At 42.0% G+C, this 21,689-nt stretch overlaps 1 protein-coding gene across 1 annotated transcript in view; it reads left to right on the top strand.

Moving 5' to 3' along the window:
* Fam120b (family with sequence similarity 120B) overlaps positions 1-21,689 on the top strand; it is a 417,663-nt gene that overhangs the window by 237,841 nt on the left and 158,133 nt on the right. The gene's annotated exons all lie outside the window — the stretch shown is intronic.

The following is a 21,689-nucleotide window of genomic DNA, read 5'->3' as shown; positions in this document are numbered from 1 at the left end:
AACTGAGGTCAGAAATATCCCAAAGAAGCAACTGTCTTCACTGAGCCACAGGAGCTATTGGCCCTTATACAGTGCCCATTTACAAGTGATTCCAGTGACTTAATCTCCAGTTATTGTTCTGTAACCCTTCATTCAGGGAAGCTCGGGAGTAGCTCGCCCATGCTGACAGAAATTAGCAAGACTCACAATGGGGACAACAGCTAGGGGCAAGGGTTCCACCTTTGCTTAAGTTGTAAAAATTACGGGATATGCTCTCTCCGCTGAACCAAAAGGCAAAGTAGGAGGAAATCCTTGTGAGGAAAAATTTGCAACCGAGAGCTTCTAACATGCCTTTCCCTCATCTTGCTATATGAGAGCCTATTACTACCATCTAGGATGTTTGAGGTACCTGTTTCACTAAATGTTTCTCTTTTCTTTTTCAAGAAGACTAAAATACACAGAGATGTTTTTAAGCATTTGGAAAATATTTTAACATTTCAAGACCTCCTAGTGGGCTAACAGTGTCCCACTCATCCTTCTGTTAGTGAAGAAAAGTTATTATTTATTTCTATTTTACATATGCAAGTGTGTGGTGATAACTTGCTTGTGAATATAAAGCTTTTCTGGGGGTCAGAGAATGGAGCTTGCCACTAGCTAACCATAGAGGTCTGGAGGTCTATACAGACAGACAGGAAGTGAGGTAGCTAGGAGGAAACAGGATATAAGCTGGGAGAAACGGAAAATAGCTTTCTTGTCTGCCGAGACGCGTAGGAGGTGAGGTGTGCCGTGGCTTGCTCCTCCTCTCTGAGCTGTCAGCATTTCCCTGTATATCTGACTCCGGCTTTTTATTATCTAGACCAATGAAGAAGGAAGTGTGTCATTGCGGAAGCAGGCTTTGAGGTCTCCTATGGTCAAGAGAGTAATCCCAAAGAAATATTTTTATACCTTTTGTTAATGATTGTTAATTCCAGTAGAACGCTATTGCTGGTTTGTATGCTCTTCCCGTAGCCTGAAATGGTATCAAAGAAATGGTCATCACAGGTTAGTTTTTTGGTAAGTTGCATTGAAAGGATGTAATGTGTAGTACAATGTTATTTTTAAGGCGAGTTACTTTTGTTCACGCTCTGAACATTTGTTTAATGATGGAAAGATGTGTTTGATTAAATAAAATTCACCTGTGGTTAGGAGGCTGGGTCTGCAACTAGCTGACAGGAAAGCGTGGGGAGGAGCCAGGTGGAGAAGGTTTATAAGGAGGGCGAGGAGAAGCAATTCTTGGGAGACCCGAGGAAGTGAGCTAGGTGAGCTGCTTTCTGTTCAGCCTCTCTGGGAAGCAGGATTCAACCTCAACCTTTAAATGTTGACTTTTTTTTTCTAAAGTGGGACAGAGATTTAAATGTTTCCTTAGTAGCTTTGCAAGAGTTGGTTCCCGAGGGAACAGAATTCTCCCAGGCTTTGGCTCTTGAGGCCTAGCCACTGCTGGTGGCTGTGGAGTGGCAGTTGCTGATTGGAATAGCTGTAGCTTAAAAGGCAGCAACAACTAAATGAGAAAAACCACAGTAATGTCCAGAGATGCGTTAGACATTTGTACTGAATGTCTTGTCTAGAATAGTAAAGAACTGTTTTTCTGATACAGAGAGCAGGAGGGTGTGCTGGGTATAGATTAAACCACCTGAGATATTCCCTTACTTAGGAAATTATAGATAGGATCACCTAGTTTCTTAGATTTATGATGATCTAGTGCATCTAAATGTTGTATACTGGGTTATAATAACACGGGGCGAGGCACGGCATGAAACGATGATTTTTCTACCAGCAGCATGTATTTTTGAGGTTACCCCAAATTATCTGTAATCCCATTGATACCCATCTTACCTCCCTCCTATCAAGAGGTGAGGTTTATGGTATATGTCTTTGAATTTGGATGGCCGGGTAGGTACTTTAGCCAGCTGAAGATAATGCCAGCAAAAAACGTGCTGCTCCTTGGGGGTGGTCATTAACTGTGTTTGCCATCTTCCCTGGTTATCAGGAAAAAGTTTCTGTAATATGCTTACTTTTGCTATGTTCTCTCCAGAGCCAGCAAGCTATGAAAAACCAAAGTCACACGGAAAAATTTTTGGTGGTTTTTTTTTTTTTTTTTTTTTTGTCAACTTGGCACGAGCTAAAGTCATTTTGAGAGGGGGGTTTTCCTTGAGAAAATACCCCCACTGGGTTGGCCGATAGGCAAGAGTGTGGGGCATTTTCTTGATTAGTGATTGACGTTGCAGGGCCCAGCCCAGTGGGCATGGTGCCTATAGTCCTGGATAGGGTTCAGGAAAGCAGGCTGAGCAAATCAGAGAGTGCAAGCCAGTAGTGTTTTCTCCATGACCTCTGCTTAAGTTCCTGCCTCGAGTTGCTGCCCTGACCACCCTCAGTGACAGATTGTGAGGCAAAATAAACCCTTCCCTCCCCAGGCTGCCTTTGATCATGGTGTTCTTCTCTTATACCAACAGAAGCCCTGGGTGCTTGATCTCACAACCCCAGCTGATCTTTCCGAGGATAACGTCCACTGGTTGTGAGCCATTTGACGGAACCATCTTGGATGTCTGGCTCAACCCAGGTCGCAATCACTGACACCTTGCTTTTTGCATGAGTGCGCCCCTGAAATACACAGTCAGCAGAGCGTCCAGAGGGTGTGAAGGTAAGAACTTTGTTTCACTGAAATGGTTACTAGGTATAAAGATGAGTTACAGTTGGTTTTATAAAATATCTCAGTTGAAAGCTTTTCTTTGTTTTACTGAAATGGTTACTAGGTATAAAGATGAGTTACAATTGGTTTATAAAATATCTCAGTTGAAAGCTTTTCAAAATTGAGCTCTGAGAACTGAAGTAATACGCATTTTCCTTACTATAAGCTCCTCTGGATGAGGAAATAGGGTATTCAACAATGCATCCTCAGTATTCAGCTATACTCAATAGCTGTTTGTAAATTTTGTGACTGTTCCCTTCCACGTTGTATCCAACCCTATTTTCTTATTCACTGATATCCTTATTTGGCTATAGTTAACCTATTTTATGAACTGGATTAAGTATCTTCCCCTGTGATTGCTGAAGAGCGCAGTCTGATGAAAAAGTTTCAGCCCATTTAAAACCCTGATACACACCTAAGGGTTTAGGCCACACCTGCTTCATGCTGGGACAGCTCTGTGTATGATAGACAAGCACTCTATCAACTGAGCTATATCCTCAGTGCTCAAGCTTATGTTAAATATAATAACCAAAAAAGTATCTCTAATGAGTAAGGCTATAGGAGGAATGCTTCCTCTTCTATGACAAGGTTCTTAAAACTTCCAGGTGGAACCAGGGGAATGCCTGCTTCTGCATGTTACGATGTTATATGTGACCTACAGTGAACAGAGTATTCACAAGACAGAAAAACAACGGCAGAATAGAAGGGTTTGCCGAGTCTTAGCAGAAGTGACAACCCTGACAGCTCCCAGGCTTGATTTTCTGCCTTTCGTGTTTTGCCTTCCTGACCTTAGGTTGCATAAGGCACAACAGTGCAGTAAGTCCCTCCTCTCTACCCTGAGGATGGAGACAATAGTTCATATTGGACTAACCGAAACCAAAGAATCATGGCTAGTTATTAGACTCTAATGCCCCCGGAGATCTAGAATCATTTTTTTTTTTTTTTAAGGAAAAGATTTAAACAGACAACAGGTGTGTTTCCTTCACAACTCTAATCTTCTTGGAAACTTCAGGCAGTCCCTGCATTTTGGCATCTCTACTCAGTAAGTTTATTAACTGTTTACAGGTTTTATCAATTAACCCTTCTGTGTAGTACCTTCTATACTTTTCCACCTTTCATGAGATTTTTTTCTTTTGGGGGGGGGTCTTTTCAACATTTCTCATTTTCTTACCTTAATTTTTTTTTATTGAATATGCATGTGCAACTTCTCATAATTCCTGCCCTCTCACGCCTCACATTTGAAAAAAATCTTTTGTTTCTGTGTGTAAGTCAAGGCTGTCTTGGACCTCACTCTGCAGACCAAGCTGGCCTTGAACTCAGAGATCCACCTGCCTCTGCCTTCTGAGTGTCGGGTTTAAAGGCATAGGTCATTACTGCCCAGCTGAAAAATACATTTTAAAGATTTACTTTCCAACCCCCCCCATTTATGTGTTTATCTAGATAAGGGTACATTGTTTTTCTGTTGGTCTAGTGGCTGCACCTGAATACACTGATATTTGAACTACTGTCTGTGGCTCTCAGTCCGCCCAAGCTCCCAATCCCCTCTGCTCAGATGGCTGCTGGGTGTGGATTCTGGTCCCACAAGCACCAAATGGAGTTTTTAATTTTTTTATTTTACATATCGATCCCAGTTCCTCCTCCCTCCCTTCTTCCCTCTCTCCCTCCCTCTCTCCTTCCCTCCCTCTCTCCCTCCCTCCCTCTCTCCCTTCTTCCCTCCCTCCTTCCCTCCCTCCATTCTTTCCTCCCTCTCTTGCACCCTCACATGCACCCCGAACACCCTCACCTCCCATCCCACCCCCACTCCACATGTAGGGTGATGCCATCCAGGAGGGGTCATCTAAATCTTTCAAGTCTCTTGGAGTAGAGACTAGAACTTCTCTCCTGTCTCTAGGTTAAGGCAGTATTCCTCCATGGGGGATGTGCTCCCAAAGTCCTTTTGTGCACCAGGAATACATCCTGGTTCCACTGTGAGAGGTCCCTTAGACTGTTCAGGCCTTCTAACTGAGATCCATGTTCAGGGGGTCTGAGTCAGTCCCGTGCTGGATTCCCAGCTATCAGTCTGGGGGCCCATTAGCTCCTCCTTGTTCAGGTCAGCTGTCTCTATGTGTTTCTGCAGCCTGGTCTTGTCCTCTCCCTCTGCATCTGGATTCTATTTCGGCTCAGTGTTTAGTTGTGGGTGTTTCCTTCTTTTTCCAACAGATGATCTCATTATCAGGGAAGGGCATTTATGGTAACCTTTCCACTGTTGCTCAAATTGTTAGTTGGAGTCAGTCTTGTAGGTCTCTAGACATTTCTTTAGGTTCAGTTTTCTTTTCAGTCCTATAATGGCTCCGACTTTTATGTTCTCTCTCTCTCCCTCTCTCTCTCTCTCTTTCTCTCTCCTATTCCTCCTCTGACTCAATATTCCTAGTCCCACAGGCTTTCCTCTCTTCCCCTTATCATTCTTTTAGTTCTGTCTCCACTCACTGTCCCCCCCCCCCCACTCCTGTGAGGGATCTTATATGAATCTCTTAGAATCCTCCTACAATCCTAGTTCCTCTGGTGGTGTGAATTGTAGGCTGGTGATCCTTTGCTCTATGCCTAAAATCCATAGATGAGAGAGTCCATACCCTGTTCTCTTTTTGTGGCTGGGTTACCTCATTCAGGTTGGTTTCTTCAAGGTCCATCCACTTGCCTGCAAATTTCAAGATTCCATTGTTTTTTTTCCCACAGAGTAGTATTTCATCGTGTAGATGTGCCACATCTTCTTTATCCATTCTTCAGTTAAGGGGCATTTGGGTTGCTTCCAGGTTCTTGCTATTACAAATAATGCTGCTATGAACATAGTTGAGCAGATGTCTTTGTTGCATGGATGTGGATCATTTGGGTATATGCCTAAGAGTGGAATTGCCAGGTCCTGTGGTAAACTAATTCCCATTTTCCTGAGGAATCTCCATACTCCTCTCCAAAATGACTAAAAGTTTGCACTCCCACCAGCAGTGGAGGAGTGTTCCCCTCTCTCCATATCCTCTCCAGCATAGTTGTCATTGGTGTTTCTAATTTTAGCCATTCTGGCAGAAGTAGGATGGTATCTCAAAGTTTTTTTGATTTGCATTTCCCTGATGGCTAAGGATGTTGAGCACTTTCTTAAGTGTCTTTCATCCTATTTGTTTGAGAATTCGCTTAAGTTATGTACCCCATTTTTAAATAGTGTTATTTGGTGTTTTGTTGACTAGTTTCTTGAGTTGCCTTGTATATGTTGGAGATCAGCCCTATGTCAGATGTAGGATTGGTGAAAATCTTTTCCCAGTCTGTCGGCTGCCATTTGATCTTGTCAACTGTGTCCTTTGCCTTACAGAAGCTTCTCAGTTTGAGAAGGTCCCATTTATTAATTGTTGCTCTCAGAGTCTGTGCCCCTGGAGTTATGTTCAGGAAGTGGTCTCCTGTACCAATTTTTTTTAAGGGTATGTCCTACTTTGTCTTCTAAGAGGTTCAGTGGCTGGATTTATGTTGAGGTCTTTGATCCATTTGGGCTTGAGTTTTGTGCATGGCGATAGACATAGTACTATCTGCAGTCTTCTACACACCATCATCCAGTTGTGTCAGCACCATTTATTGAAGATGCTTTCCTCCTCCCATTGTATACTTTAAGCTCTTTTGTCAAAAATCAGGTGTTCATAGGTGTGCAAGTTAATAATCAGGATTTTGGATTCCATTCCATTGGTCTACCTGTCTATTTTTATGTCAGTACCAGGCTGTTTTAAGGACTATAGCTCATAGTAGAGCTTAAGTCGGGGATGGTGATGCCTCCTGAAGTTCTTCTATTGTACAGGTTTGTTTTGGCTATCCTGGGTCTTTTGTTTTTCCATATAAAGTTGATTATTATCCTTTCAAGGTCAGTGAAGAATTGTGCTGGGATTTTAATGGGGATTGCATTGAATATATAGATTGCTTTTGGCGATTGCCATTTTTACTATGTTTATGCTACCTAACCAAGAGCATGGGAGATCTTTCCATTTTCTGGTCTCTTCTTTATTTTCTTTCTTTAAGACACAAAGTTGTTATTATGTATGTCTTTCACTGGTTTGGTAAGTGTTACCCAAACATACTTTATGTTGCTTGTGGCTATTGTAAATGGTGATGTTTGTCCCATTTCTTGCTCAGCCCCATTGTCAACTGAATAAAGTAGGGCTACTGTTTTTTTGGAGTTTTTCTTGTATCCTGCTAGTTTGCTGAAGGTGTTTATCAGCTGTAGGAGTTCCCTGGTGGAGTTTTTTGGGTCTATGTAAATTATCATATCAACTGCAAATAGAGAAAGTTTGTTGTCTTCTTTTCCAGTTTGGATCTCCATGAACTCCTTTTGTTGTCTTATTGCTCTAGCTAGAACTTCAAGTACAATATTGAAGAGATATGGAGAGAGAGGGCAGCCTTGTCTTGTTTCTGATTTTAGAGGAATTGGCTTAAGTTTCTCTCCATTTGGTTTGATGTTGGCTGTTGGTTTCCTTTATATTGCTCTTATTATGTTTAGGTATGCTCCTGTTATCCCTGATCTCTCCAAGACCTTTATTATGAAAGGGTGTTGAATTTTGTTGAAGGCTTTTCCAGCATCTAGGGAGATGATCATGTGGTTTTCCATTTTCAGTTTGTTTATATGGTGGATCATGTTAATAGATTTTCCTATGTTAAACCATCCCTGCCACCCAAGGATGAAGCCTACTTGGTCATGGTCGATGAATTCTCTGATATATTCTTGAATTCGGTTTGCCAGTATTTTATTGAGTATGTTTGCATCAATGTTTATGAGGGCTATAGGTTTGTAGTTTTCTTTCTTAGTTATGTCATTGTTTGAATTGGGTACCAAGGTGATTGTGGCCTCGTAAAAAGAGTTTCTATTTTGTGGAACAATTTGAGGAGTATTGGTATGAGCTCTTTCTTGAATTTCTAGTAGAATTCTGCACTGCAGACATCCTGCCCTGGACTTTTTTCTTTGGTTGGAAGGCTTTTGATGACAGCTTCTATTTAGTTAGGAGTTATAGGTCTATTTAAGTTGTATGTTTGTTCTCAATTTAATTTTGGTAAGGGATAGTTATCCAGAAATTTGTCCATTTCCTTTGAGTTTTCAAATTTTGTGGAGTATAGTTTTCTGGATTTCCTCTGTGTCTGTTGTTATATCCCCTTTTTGTTTCTGCTTTTGTTAATTTGCATGTTATCTCTTTGCTTTTCCATGAGTTTGGATAAAGGTTTGCCCATCTTTGTTGATTTTCTCAAAAACCAACACTTTTTTGCCTTGATTTTTTTTTTTTTTTTGTCTTCTTTTCCTGGTTTCTACTTTATTGATTTCAGGCCTCAAATTGGTTATTTCCTGGCATCTACTCTCCAGGGTGAGCTTGCTTCTTTTGGTTCTAAGGCTTTCAGTGGTGCTGTTAATTCTCTAATGTGCTTATGCTCCATTTTCTTCATATGGACACATAATGAAATGAACTTCCCTTGTAACACTGCTTTCAAGGTGTCCTATAAGTTCAGGTATGTTGTTTCCTCATTCCCATTGAATTTTACAACGTCCTTAACTTCTTTATTTCTTCTTTAACCCAGGTATAATTGCTCATTGTTCAGGTTCCATGAGTTTGTAGGGTTTATGCAATTTGTGTTGTTGTTGAATTCCAACTTTAAATCACGGTGGTCTGATAAGATACAGGGGACTATTCCAAATTTTTTATGCATTGAGGTTTATTATGTTGCCTAGTATGTGGTCGACTTTAGAGAAGTTCCCTGTGGAGCAGAGAAGGTATATTTTGTGCTTGGATGGATGTTCTATAGATGTCTGTTAAATCCCATTGAGACATATATTTTGTTAGTTCTTTTGTTTCTTTAAGTTTCTGACTGGTGGTCCTGTCTAGCGCTGAGAGTGGTGTGTTGAAGTCTCCCACTATAAGTGTGTGAGGTTTTAGGTGAGCTTTGAGTTTTTGTAGTATTTCTTTTATGAATGTGGGTGCCTTTATATTTGGGTCATAGATGTTCAGAATCGAGACTTTGTGCAGATGGATTTCTCCTGTGCTGAATATGAAATGACCATCTTCATCTCTTTTGATTAATTTTGATTTGAAGTCTAACTTGTTAGATATTAGGATAGCCCCCCCCCTTGCATGCTGGGTCTATTTGGTGTTCTGTATGCTTCTTATACTTTCATGGGCATGTCCTTCTTCAGATTGGGAAAGTTTTCCTCAATGATTTTGTTGAATATGTTTTATGCACCTTTGACCTGAGCTTCTTTGCCTTCCTCTATGCCTATTTTTCTTAGGTTTGGCCTTTTCACAGTGTCCCACATTTCCTGGATGTTTTGTGTTAAGGATTAGTTGTATTTATAATTTTCTTTGGTCGATGAATCTATTTCCTCTAGTTTATGTTTAGTGCCTGTGATTCTCTCTCCCATCTCTTGTATTCTGTTGGTTATGCTTACGTCTGTATTCCCGATCGTTTACCCAGTTTTTCTATTTCTAGCATTCCTTCAGTTTGTGTTTTCTTTATTGTGTCTATTTCAGGCTTCAAGTCTTGAACCGTTTCCTTCATGTGTTTGCTTTTTCTTGGCTTTCCTTACTTTTAAGAAATTTGTTCATTTCTTCCAATTTTTTGTTTGTTTTTTTCTTCCATTTCTTTAAGGGATTTTCTGACATCATCTTCGAGGGCCTCTATCATTTTTATGATGATATTTTTTAAGACATTCTCTTCTGCTTCATCTGCTTTGGGGTATTAAGGTCTAGTTGGTGTAGAGTCCCTAGATTCTGGTGGTGTTTTGTTTGTCTTTCTATTGTTAGGTGTTTTCTTGTATTACTATCTTCCCATGGCTTCTTCCAGTGGGTTCAGGTGGGGTCTCTCTCTATGGTACTCCCCAGGTGGACTCAGGTGTGTCAGAAGTTTGATGTCTGTAGCTCTATGAGGTCTCTCCTCAGACAGCTGCCCTGCGGTGGGGGTCAAATATCAGGCTCCAGCAGAAGACCAGCGATGGGGGTCAAAGATACCAAAGGCTGGGACTCAGGATGTTCTGTGCTTCAATAGGGGGATGTAGCCTGGGCCTGGCACTCTATAGCCTAGGCCTCTTTAGCAGAGGCCAGGTGATGGTGGTCAAGGATCCATTCCCCAGGAACTCGGGATTGCCCCTAGCAGATAGGTGGATCTCTGGTAGGGCCCAGAACTCCAGTAGAGGACTAGAGGTAGGGGGTCAGAGGCCAGGCAGTTGGGGATTCCAGGTGGTTCTAGCATGGATAGGCAGGTCTAGTGTGCTCAGAACAGCTCCAGGAAGTTCCTGAAGATGGCAGTATTGTTGGCTCCACCCTCTGTCCCAGTGCTCAACCAGAGAGGTGGGACAGTGCACAGGGTAGAGCACAGGGAACAGGGAGGGGAGGTTTTTGGTGGGGGTGGGTGGGTGTGTATCAGAGCACCAGGAGAACTCTAGCTGGGGGATAGGACACAGTGGGAGTGAGGTCCGTGCACAATCCAGGGAGTCCCCAGGGAAGGTGTGGGGGATTCAATCTGAATTGGTGGCAGACTCACCTCTAGCAGAGGCCTGGTCCCTAATGTAGTTTTAAATTAAGTCTCTATCATTCTATTTACCAATAAAGACTTAGGAGTCAGGTGTCCCGGTGAAAATGTGGTGGATCAGAGAAGCCGAGAAGGAACCAGCTGACCTTCCCTTTTGGCTGGATACCCAGCAAGAGAATGTGTCTCCAGCCATTCCAAATCAAAATGACGGGCACCCCAAGTCCCTTCTGACTTCTAAATCCATCTTCCTGGATCCTCTGTACTCTATGGCTAATTCCTGTCAACTAGTTGCTGGATGATCTCCCCCATCCAAGGTTGATCTTATTAACACAGACTTGGTTTCACAGTGCAATCCAATACCCTGCATGTCATGGGTGTGTTGGGTGCCCATGGAGGCCACCAGAGGTTGTCTGGTCCCCTGGATCTACAATTACAGGGACTTGTTACCTGACTAGTGGGTGCTAGGGACTGAACCTGGGTCCTCTGGGAAGCAAGAAGCAAAGAAGCAGACCAAAGTGCTTAGTCTGCCATCTGTTTGCTTGACGAAGCCAGTCCAAATCTCTCAGCCTTCTACAGGGGTCCTTTTCTGTTTCCACTTGAGAAGTTGAAAATACATTTTTTACTTTATTATTTCATTTTTTCTTTTTATTTTACATTTGGATCCCATTTTCCTCTCCCTTCCCCCCTCCCTCTCTTTACCTCTCTCCCACCCACATGCAACTCGACCACCCTTCCCTCTCACCTCCCTCCCACTCCCCATGTAGGGTGATGCCCTCCAGGAGGGGTCATCTAAATCTGTCAACTCCTTTGGAGTAGGGACTAAGACTTCTCTCCTGTCTCTGGGGTAAGGGAGTATCCCTCCATGCGGGATGTGCAAGCAAAGTCTTTTTGTGTACTAGGAATATATCCTGATTCTACTTTATGAGGATCCTTAGACTGCTCGATCCTTCTGGCTGAGACCCATGTTCAAGGGTCTCAGTCAGTCCCATGCTGGGTTCCCAGCTATCTCTCTGGGGGCCTGTTAGCTCCTCCTTGTTCAGGTCATCTCTGTGGGTTTCTGTAGCCTGGTCTTGTCCTCCTTCTCTACATCTGGATTCTACTTCGGCTCAGTATTTAGTTGTGGTTGTTTGCTTCTGTTTCCAACAGGTACTAGATGAGGGCTCCATGATGGTGGATAAGTTAGTCGTTGATCTCATTATCAGGGAAGGGCACTCATGGTAGCCTTTCCACCGTTGCTCAAATTGTTAGTTGGGGTCAGTCTTGTAGGTCTCTAGACATTTCTTTAGGTTCAGTTTTCTCTTCAATCCTATAATAGCTCCTTCTTATGTTCTCTCTCTCCTTGATCCTCTTCCTGTTCTCTCCTCGATTCCTCCCCTGACTCCATCTTCCTAGTCCCAATGCTTTCCTCTCCTCCCATTCTCTTTCTTCTAGTTCTCTCTCCATTCAACCACCCCTGCCCGCTTCCCATTGCTAAGAAGATCTTGTCCCTTTCCCATTCTGTGATGGGACCTTTTTTTAATCTCTTAGCATCTGCCTTGTATCCTAGTTCCTCTGGTTCTGGGAATTGTAGGCTGGTGATCCTTTGCTCTGTGCCTAAAATCCATAGATGAGAGAGTCCATATCCTGTTCTCTTTTTGTGACTGGGTTACCTCATTCAGGTTGGTTTCTTAAAGTTACATCCACTTGGCTGCAAATTTTAAGATTCCATTTTTTATTTCTGCAGACTAATATTCCATTGTGTAGATGTGTCACATCTTCTTTATCCATTCTTAATCGAGGGGCATCTAGGTTGCTTCTAGGTTCTTGCTATTACAAATAATGCTGCTATGAACATAGTTGAGCACATGTCTTTGTTGCAATGATGTGGATCATTTGGGTATAGGCCTAAGAGGGGTATTGCCAGGTTCTATAGTAAACTGATTCCCATTTTCCTGGGAACCTCCATACTCTTCTCCAAAATGGCTGTATGAGTTTGCACTCCCACCAGCAGTGGAGGAGTGTTCCCCTTTCTCCACATCCTCTCCAGCAAAGTTGTCATTGGTGTTTATAATTTTAGCTATTCTTGCAGGAGTAAGATGGTATCTCAAAGTTGTTTTGATTTGCATTTCCCTGATGTCTAAGGATGTGGAGCATTTTCTTAAGTGTCTTTCAGCCTTTTTGATTTCCTCTATTGAGAATTCTTTCTTCAGTTCTGTACCCCATTTTTTAATAGGGTTCTTTGGTGTTTTGTTGACTAGTTTCTTGAGTTCTTTGTATATTTTGGAGATCAGCCATCTGTCAGATGTAGGATTGGTGGAAATCGTATCCCAGTCTGTGGGCTGCCGTTTGGTCTTGTCCACTGTGTCCTTTCCCTTAGAGAAGTTCTATGTTTGAGGAGGTCCCATTTATTAATTGTTGATCTCAGTGTCTGTGTTACTAGAGTTATGTTCAGGAAGAGGTCTCCTGTACCAGCTTGTTCAAGGGTACCTCCCACTTTCTTGTCTAAGAGGTTCAGTGTAGCTGGATTTATGCTGAAGTTTTTAATCCATTTGGACTTGAGTTTTGAGAGTGGCGATAGACATAGGTCTATTACAGTCTTCTACACACCATCATGCAATTGTGCCAGCACCATTTGTTGAAGATGCTTTCCTCCCCCCATTGCATACTTTCAGCTGTTTTGTCAAAAATCAGGTGATTTTAGGTGTGTGGGTTAATATCAGGGTATTTGATTTTATTCCATGGGTCTACTTGTCTATTTTTGTGCCAATACCAGGCTGTTTTCAGGACTATAGCTCTGTAGTAGAGCTTAAAGTCGGGGACAGTGATGCCTCCTGAAGTTCCTCTATTGTACATGATTGTTTTGGCTATCCTGGGTCTTTTGTCTTTCCATATAAAGTTGATTATAATCCTTTCAAGGTCAGTGAAGAATTGTGCTGGGATTATAATAGGGATTGCGTTGAATGTATAGATTGTTTTGGCAAGATTGACATTTGTACTATGTTTATCCTACCTATCCAAGAGTGTGGGATATCTTTCCATTTTCTGGTATCTCTTTATTTCTTTAAAGACACAAAGTTCTTATTATATAGGTTTTTCACTTTTTTTGGTAAGCGTTACCCCAAGATACTTTATGTTGTTTGTGGGTGATGTTTCTCTGATTTTTTTTTTCCTCAGCCCCTTTGTTGTCTGTATATCGTAGGCCTACTGATTTTTTTTTTTTTTAGTTTATCTTGTATCATGTAGTTTGCTGAAGGTGGTTATCAGCTATAGGAGTTCCCTGGTAGAATTATTTTGGGTTGCTCATGTAAACTATCATATCATCTGGAAATAGAGAAAGTTTGTCTTCTTTTCCAATTTGGATCCCCATGAACTCCTTTTGTTGTCCTATAGCTCTAGCTAGAACTTGAAGTACAATATTGAAGAGATATGGAGAGAGAGGGCAGCCTTGTGTTGTTCCTGATTGCAGAGGAATTGCCTTAAGCTTCATTTCATTCATGTTGATGTTGGCTGTAGGTATCCTGTGTATTGCTCTTATTATATTTAGGTATGTTCTATTATCCCTGATCTCTCCAAGACCTTTATCATGAAAGGGTGTTGAATTTTGTCGAACGCTTTTCCAGCATCTAAGGAGATGATCATGTGGTTTTTCTTTTTCAGTTTATATGGTGGGTCATGTTGATAGTTTTTCATATGTTAAACCATCCCTGCAACCCAAGGATGAAGCCTACTTGCTCATGATGGATGATTTCTCTGATGTTTTTTGGAATCAGTTTGCCAGTATTTTATTGAGTATTTTCATCACTGTTCATGAGGGATATTGGTCTATAGTTTTCTTTCTTTGTTGTGTCTTTGATTCCAGGGTGATTTTAGCCCAGTAAAAAGAGTTTGATAATGAACCTTCTGTTTCTATTGTGTGGAACCATTTGAGGAGTATTGATATGAGCTCTTCCTTGTATTTCTGGTAGAATTCTGCACTCAAGCCATCTTGTCCTGAGGTTTTTTTTTTGGTTGGAAGACTTTTGATGACTGTTTCTATTTCATTAGCAGTTATAGGTCTGTTTAAGTTGTTTGTCTGTTCTTGATTTAATTTTGGTAAGTGATAGTTATCCAGAAATTTGTACATTTCCATTGAATTGTCAAATTTTGTGGTTACAGGTTTTCCAAGTATGACCTGAAAATTGTCTGGATTTCTTTTGTGTCTGTTGTGATATTCCCCTTTTCATTTCTGATTTTATTAATTTTCATGGTCTCTCTGTTTTTGGTTAGTTTGGATAAAGGTATGTGTATCTTGTTGATTTTCATCAAAATGTCATCTCTTTATTGCCTTGATTTTTTTTTTTTTTTGTATTGTTTTCCTGGTTTCTACTTTTTTGTCTTCCTCCCTCAAATGGATTATTTCCTGGCGTCTACTCCGGGGTGAATTTGCTTTTTTTGTTATAAGGCTTTCAGTTGTGCTGTTAATTCTCTAATGTGATTGTGCTCCATTTTCTTCATATGAACATTTAATGCAATGAACTTCCCTTGTAACACTGCTTTCAAGGTGTCTCATAAGTTCGGGTATGCTCTGTCCTCATTCTCATTGCATTTTAGAAAGTCCTTAATTTCTTCTTTGACCCAGGTATGGTGCAATTGCGCATTGTTCAGTTTCTATGAGTTTGTAGGGATTCTGCCATTTGGATTGTTGTTGAATTTCAATTTTAAAGTGTGGTAGTCTGATAAGATATAGGAGACTATTCCAATATTTTTGTATCTGTTGAGGTTTGTTATGTTGCCTAGTATGTGGTTGATTTTAGAGAAGGTTCCATGTGTTTGGATGGAATGTTCTATAGGTGTCTGTTAAACCCAATAGAGACACAACTCTTGTTAGTTATTTGTTTCTTTGTTAAGTTTCTGACTGGTGGTCTTGCCTAGTGGTGAGAGTGGAGTGCTGAAGTCTTCCACTATAACTGTGTGAGGTTTTATGTGAGCTTTGAGTTTTAGTAGGGTTCTTTTATGAATGTGGATGCCTTTGTATTTGGGGCATAGATGTTCAGAATTGAGACATTGTGCTGATGGATTTCTCCTGTGATGAATATGAAATGACTACCTTCATCTATTTTGATTAATTTTGGTTTGATATCTAACTTGTTAGATATTAGGATAGCCACACCTGCTTGCTTCTTGAGTCCATTTGATTGGAAGATCTTTTCCCAGTCCTTTATCTAGACATAATGTCTCTCTTTTAAGCTTAGATGTGTTTCTTGTCTGCAGCAGAAGGATGGATTTTGTCTTCGTATCCATTCTGTTAGCCTGTTTCTTTTTATCAGCGAGTTAAGACCATTAATGTTGAGGGAGAGTAAGGACCATTGATTGTTGATGCTTGTTTGTTTTAGATTTATTGTTGGCAGTGGTATTGTGAATATATTTGTCCTGCTTTACCCTTGGGTTCTGTTGAATTGGGATTATCTATTGCCTATGTCTTTGTGAGAGTAGTTAACTTCCTTGGGTTGGAATTTTCCTTCCCGAAGTTTCTGTAAGGCTGGATTTGTAGATACGTATTCTGAAAATCTGGATTTGTCATTAATTATCTTGTTTTCTCCATCTATAGCGATTGAAAGTTTTGCTGAGTATAGTAGCCTGGGCTGGCATCCGTGGACTTTCAATACTTGTAGGACATCTATCTAGGACCTTCTGGCCTTTAGAGCTTCCATAGAGAAATCAGGTGATAGGTCTGCTTTTATGTGTTACCTGGCCCCTTTCCCTGGCTGCTCTTACTATTCTTTCTTTATTCTGTATGTTAGGTGTTGATTATTATTTGTGAGGAGTCTTTTTTCTTTGGTCCAGTCTATTTAGTGTTCGGTATGCTTCTTATACTTTCATGGGCATGACATTCTTCAGATTGGGAAAGTTTTCCTCGATGATTTTGTGGAATGTTTTCTTCACCTTTGAGCTGTGCTTCTTTGCCTTTCTCTATGCCTGTTAAAGGTTTGGCCTTTTTACAGTGTCCCACATTTCCTGGATGTTTTATGTTAAGGATTAGTTGGATTTATGATTTTCTTTGGTCGATGAATCTATTTCCTCTAGTTTATCTTCAGCACCTGTGATTCTCTCTCCCATCTCTTGTGTTCTGTTGGTTATGCTTGTGTCTGTAGTTCCCCATTGTTTGCCCAGTTTTTCTATTTGCAGCATACCTTCAGTTTGTTTTTTCTTTATTGTCTCTATTTCAGGGTTCAAGTCTTCAACATTTTCCTTCACCTGTTTGTTTTTTCTTTGGCTTTCTGTACTTTCTTTAAGAATTTTTTTTTTATTTCTTCCAATTTTTTGTGTTTTTTCTTCCATTTCTTTAAGGGATATTCTCACATTGTCTTTGGAGACCTCTATCATTTTTATGATGATAATTTTTAAGTCATTCTCTTCTGCTTCATGTGCTTTGGGGTGTTCAGGTCTAGTTGGTGTAGAGTCCCTAAATTCTGGTAGTGTTATGCTTGTCTTTCTATTGCTACATGTTTTCTTGTATTGCCATCTTCCCATCCCTTCTAACAGTAGGTGATGGTGGGTTTCTCTCTCTCTCTCTCTCTCTCTCTCTCTCTCTGGTACTCCCCAGGTGGGCTTAGGTGGGTCAGAATTTTGATGTCTGTATCTCCGGGTGGTCCAAGGTCTTTATGAGGTCTCTCCTCAGGCAGGAGCCCAGTGATGGGTGTTATAGATCAGACTCCAGATGTAGACTGGCCATGGAGGTCAAAGATCTGGAAGGGTGGGACTCGGGATGTTCCGGAGCAATTTGGCAGATCTAGCCAGGCTCTGGCACTCTCCAGGTGAGACCTCTTTAGCAGAGGCCCAGTGATGGGGGTCAAGGATCCAGCCCACAGGGACTCAGGATGGCTCCGAGGGATACGCTGATCTCTGGGAGGGGCCTGGAACTCCAGTAGAGGACCAGTGGTGGGGTTCCGAGGCCAGACAGATGGTGATTCCGTGTGGCCCAGAGTGGATAGGCAGGTCTAGTGTCTCAGAACAGCTCAAGGAAGTTCCCTGAATGTGGCAGTATTGTTGGCTCCACCCAGTGCTCAACCAGAGTGGTAGAACAGTGGGCAGGGTAGGGCACAAGTAGGGGCAGGGCAGGCTCTTGGTATGGGTGTAGGAGCATGTTTATCAGAGCACCAGGAGGGCTCTCACTGGAGACAGGACAGAGGGAGAGCGAGATCTTGGACCAATTGAGCCATATCCCAGGGAAGGGTGTGGGGGTGATTCAACCTGAATTGGTCCCAGACTCACCTCTAGCCTGGCCCCAAATGTAGTTTTAAATTAAGTCTCTATCATTCTATTTACCAGTAAAGACTTAGGAGTCAGATGTCCCAGTGAAAAAGTGCTGATTCAGAGAAGCCAAGAAGCAATCAGCTGACCTTCCCTTTTGGCTGGAGACCCAGCAAGAGAATGTGTCTCCAGCCATTCCAAACCAAAAAGACAGACACCCCAAGTCTCTCCTGACTCCTGTGTGTATTTCTAAATCCATCTTCCTGGATCCACTGTGCTCTATGGCTAATTCCTGTCAACTAGTTGCTGGATGATCTCCCCCATCCAAGGTTGATCTTATTAACACAGACTCGGGTTTCACAGTGCAATCCAAAATCCTGCACATCATGGGTGTGTTGAGTGCCCATGGAGGCCACCAGAGGTTGTCAGGTCCTCTGGATCTACAATTACAGGCAATTGTTACCTGACTAGTGGGTGCTGGGGGACTGAACCTGGGTCCTCTGGGAAGCAAGAAGCAAAGAAGCAGACCAAACTGCTGAGCCAGGCATCTCTTTGTTTGACGAAGCCAGACCAAATTTCTCAGCCTTCCACAGGTGTCTTTTCTGTTCCACTCTGAGAAGTTGAAAATATTGTTTTTATTATATTTTTTTAACTTTCATTTTACATATCCATTTCGGTTCCCTTTCCCTCCCTCACTCCCTCCCTCTCTCTCTGCCACTCTCTCATGCACTCTGACCACCCTCCCCTCCTAACTCCCCCCCCCCCCACTCCACATGTAGGATGATGCCTTCCAGGAGGGATCATCTAAATATGTAAAGTCTTTTGGAGAAGGGACTTCTCTCCTATCTCTAGGTTAAGGCAGTGTCCCTCCATGGGGAAATGTGTCCGCAAGGTCCTTTTATGCACCAGGAATACACACGGTTGAGGTCCCTTAGACTGCTCAGTCCTTCTAGCTGAGACACATGTTCAGGGGGTCTGAGTCAGTCCCATACTGGGTTCCCAGCTATCTCTCTGGGGGCCCGTTAGCTCCTCTTTTATCAGGTCATCTGTCTCTATGTGTTTCTGCAGCCTGGTGTTGTCTTCTGTCTCTGTATTTGGATTCTAGTTCAGCTCAGTATTTAGTTGTGGGTGTTTGCTTCTGTTTCCAACAGGTATTAGATGAGGGCTCCACAGGATTCTATTGTTTTTTTCCCGCAGAGTAGTATTCCATTGTGTAGATGTGCCATCTTCAGTTTTTTTTTTATCCATTCTTCAGTTGAGGACCATCTAGGTTGCTTTCAGGTTCTTGCTATTACAAATAATGTTGCTATGAACATTGTTGAGCACATGTTTCTGTTGCATGGATGTGGATCATTTGGGTATATGCCTAAGAGGAGGATTGATGGTTCCTGTGGTTGACTGATTCCCATTTTCCTGAGGAACTGTCATATTGATCTCCAAAATGGCTGTACGAGTTTGCACTCCCACCAGCAGTGGAGGAGTGTTCCCCTTTCTCCACATCTTCTCCAGCATAAGTTGTCATTGGTGTTTCTAATTTTAGCCATTCTGGCAGGAGTAAGATGGTATCTCAAAGTTGTTTTGATTTGCATTTCCCTGATAGCTAAAAATGTTGAGCACTTTCTGTAATGCCCGCTCTATGATCTGTTCTATGAATCAGGCGAAGGGCTAGTGATTGAAATAAAGAGACAAGACAGTGTCAGAATGCTGCATGCTGTTTCTTGAGGGGATTGATCGGGCTTAAATACTGACTCACAGCACAGTGGAAAATTTCAGGAATTTTAGGCTTAGCTCCTCCTTATGAGGTGTGTGTTATCAAAACAGGAAGTGTACCAACAAGTTTGTAGAAAGGAGTTCCAGCCAACAGCTTCAGGCTTGGTCAAGGTGCCTCAGGAGTCCATGCAGGACCCTATAGGTGCCCATTTCTTTTAATATAAACTAACACCTGTCTTAAGTGTCAGAGGACATCAGCATAATCCTTACCCATCATTGGAGAGGTCACCTTGGCCTGTAAACCCCTGTCTTAGGTTGGATATTTGACCCCCCCCCCCTTGCTTATCTGTCTCTGGTGAATAGTCAGCCACACGTGGGCAGTGGCATTTTCTCTTGAGCCAAAGAGAGAAGAATCTGTCTTGTTTGAAATTTGGCCTGGGCCTGTCTAATGCTGTGGCAAAATAGCACCAACTGCAAGGGCTATGACCCCCCCCCCCCCAGTAATGTGCTTGCAAGTTGAAGTCCTTGTAAAAGGTCTTCTGGCAGGTGGTACTCAGGTTTCATTGATGTTAATGGTCTGCATGGCTAAAGCATGTGTACACGTTAAAAACTGATTACTCCAGTATTCCTGGAGAAAAATGATGCATTGACAGATATATGTGTGAAAGACAGAGAATAAGAAGTCATAGGAGCCTCTCACGAAAAATTCAACTGTTCATATAGGAGGCTAGTTTATAGATTGAGTTTAAAAAATGCCAGTTTGTACTAGATAATCAAGTGTGTTAAGCCTCCAGCCAAATCACCTGATAGTTGATCCACTGTACTTACAGTATTTACAGATTGTGAGAGGGCTATCCTAAAACTGTTGGCTTCAGTGGCGGAGGCGGCACTGGCAGCCGTGATCCGGAAATCTCCTTTTCCTCTCTACTGCACACCTGGGGTACATGGGCTAAGATAGCTGTTTCTTCATATGTCCAGAAGCTAACCAGTCACCAGACCTGCTGAGAACAATTGAAACTTTTCTCCAAAATTAGTAGCATTGGTTACAACAAAAAGAAGGGAACCAGAATACAAGTGCCTGAGATGAAGGTGAAATTCTTGTCCTTTGGATCAAAGTGTAAATGTATAGCCACTTGATCCAAAGTATAATTAGTGGTCAGGAAAAAGGGCCACATACAGCTACTAGACCCGCAGGTATCATAATGGGTAGGTTCTTGATGAAGGCCCATCGGACCTTCTTTCTGGCTGCTACAATCACGGCCCCTCCTCCTATGGTGAATCAGATGCTCAGGCACCCAAACAGGGTTATCTGCATCTTGTGGAAAGACACAAACTGACCCTTGGGCCCATACTAGAACTGGGTCAGGGCCACCATTGTCCGGTAGTGTTATTCTTCCATATAACTGAGCCATAGTCAGATGACCAAGGGCACCAAAGCCTATCGGCCTCAGATCGAGCAGTACCATCAATAGTTAAAAAATTCAAAATATAAAGGACAAGAGAAAGGTGATTATGAAGAGACCCTGTAAACTCCCTCTTTTTTGTTTCATGAGGATAGGCTTTAATTATGTGATGTGCATGCTCCACCATGGCCTGACCCTGAGGATTGTAAGGGATGCCTGTCTTATGTGAGATAAAAAATTTTTCTTGCAAAATGAGTTGAAGCAGGGCCATTATCAGTTTTTAATTGTCTGGGTATTCCCATATAAGGCTTGTAAACAATGGCTCTTAACATCCTTAAGCCTTTCTCCAGTATGGGTAGAGGAAAATATGAGATGAGAATTGGTATCCACAGATACATGAACAAATTGTAGCCAAAGGAAGTAACATGGGTAACATCCATCTGCCAGCTATCATTAGGCATGACAGCCCAGGGGTTAACTCCAAGGTGTGGAACAGGTAAGAACTGTGCACATAGGGGACAGTTGGTAACTATATTAATAGCTTGGTCTCTAGTAATTTTAAAATGTAATTAAAGTGACCCTGCATATGAACTGTATGAGCTTTGCAGGCTGCTTCATAACCAGACTCTCTCATCATTATAATGGCACTATTTTTTTTTTTTTTTATTATTTTTAAAATCAGCAGTGGCATTTCCTTCACTCAAAGGGCCGGGCAAATCAGAGTGCGCTTGGAGATGCCCTACAATAATTGGATGAGAGTGCCTCCATATTAGGCTTTGTATGGCTAGTAAATGTTCCTGTACATGAGAGACTGGAGCTGTATAAGCAGCAGTTTCTAAGGGAGCCAATATATGGTACACATATTTACTGTCAGTGAATCAGTTAAGTGGCTCATCAGAAAAATGTTGATGGGCTAATTGTACTGCAGCTAGTTCAGCAATTGTGCAGATTTCTCTTTAAGTGTAGAGTGTTTAATAGTGGGAAAGGAAACAAACACTGCACAACCATTTGAAGAGCTGTCTGTAAATAAATTACGGGTCCCCCTCAAAGGATTTTGGGAAATAATCTTGGGGAAACACACGGTGCGATATTTTAAAAAATGAGCTAACTTACTGGAAGGAAAATGACTATCAAAGCGGCAGGGTGGA

Source organism: Phodopus roborovskii, unplaced genomic scaffold (genome assembly GCF_943737965.1).
Source record: "Phodopus roborovskii unplaced genomic scaffold, PHOROB, whole genome shotgun sequence".
NCBI lineage: Eukaryota > Metazoa > Chordata > Mammalia > Rodentia > Cricetidae > Phodopus > Phodopus roborovskii.
Note: the sequence above shows the minus strand (reverse complement) of the source record. Positions and strands in the feature narration are given on the sequence as shown.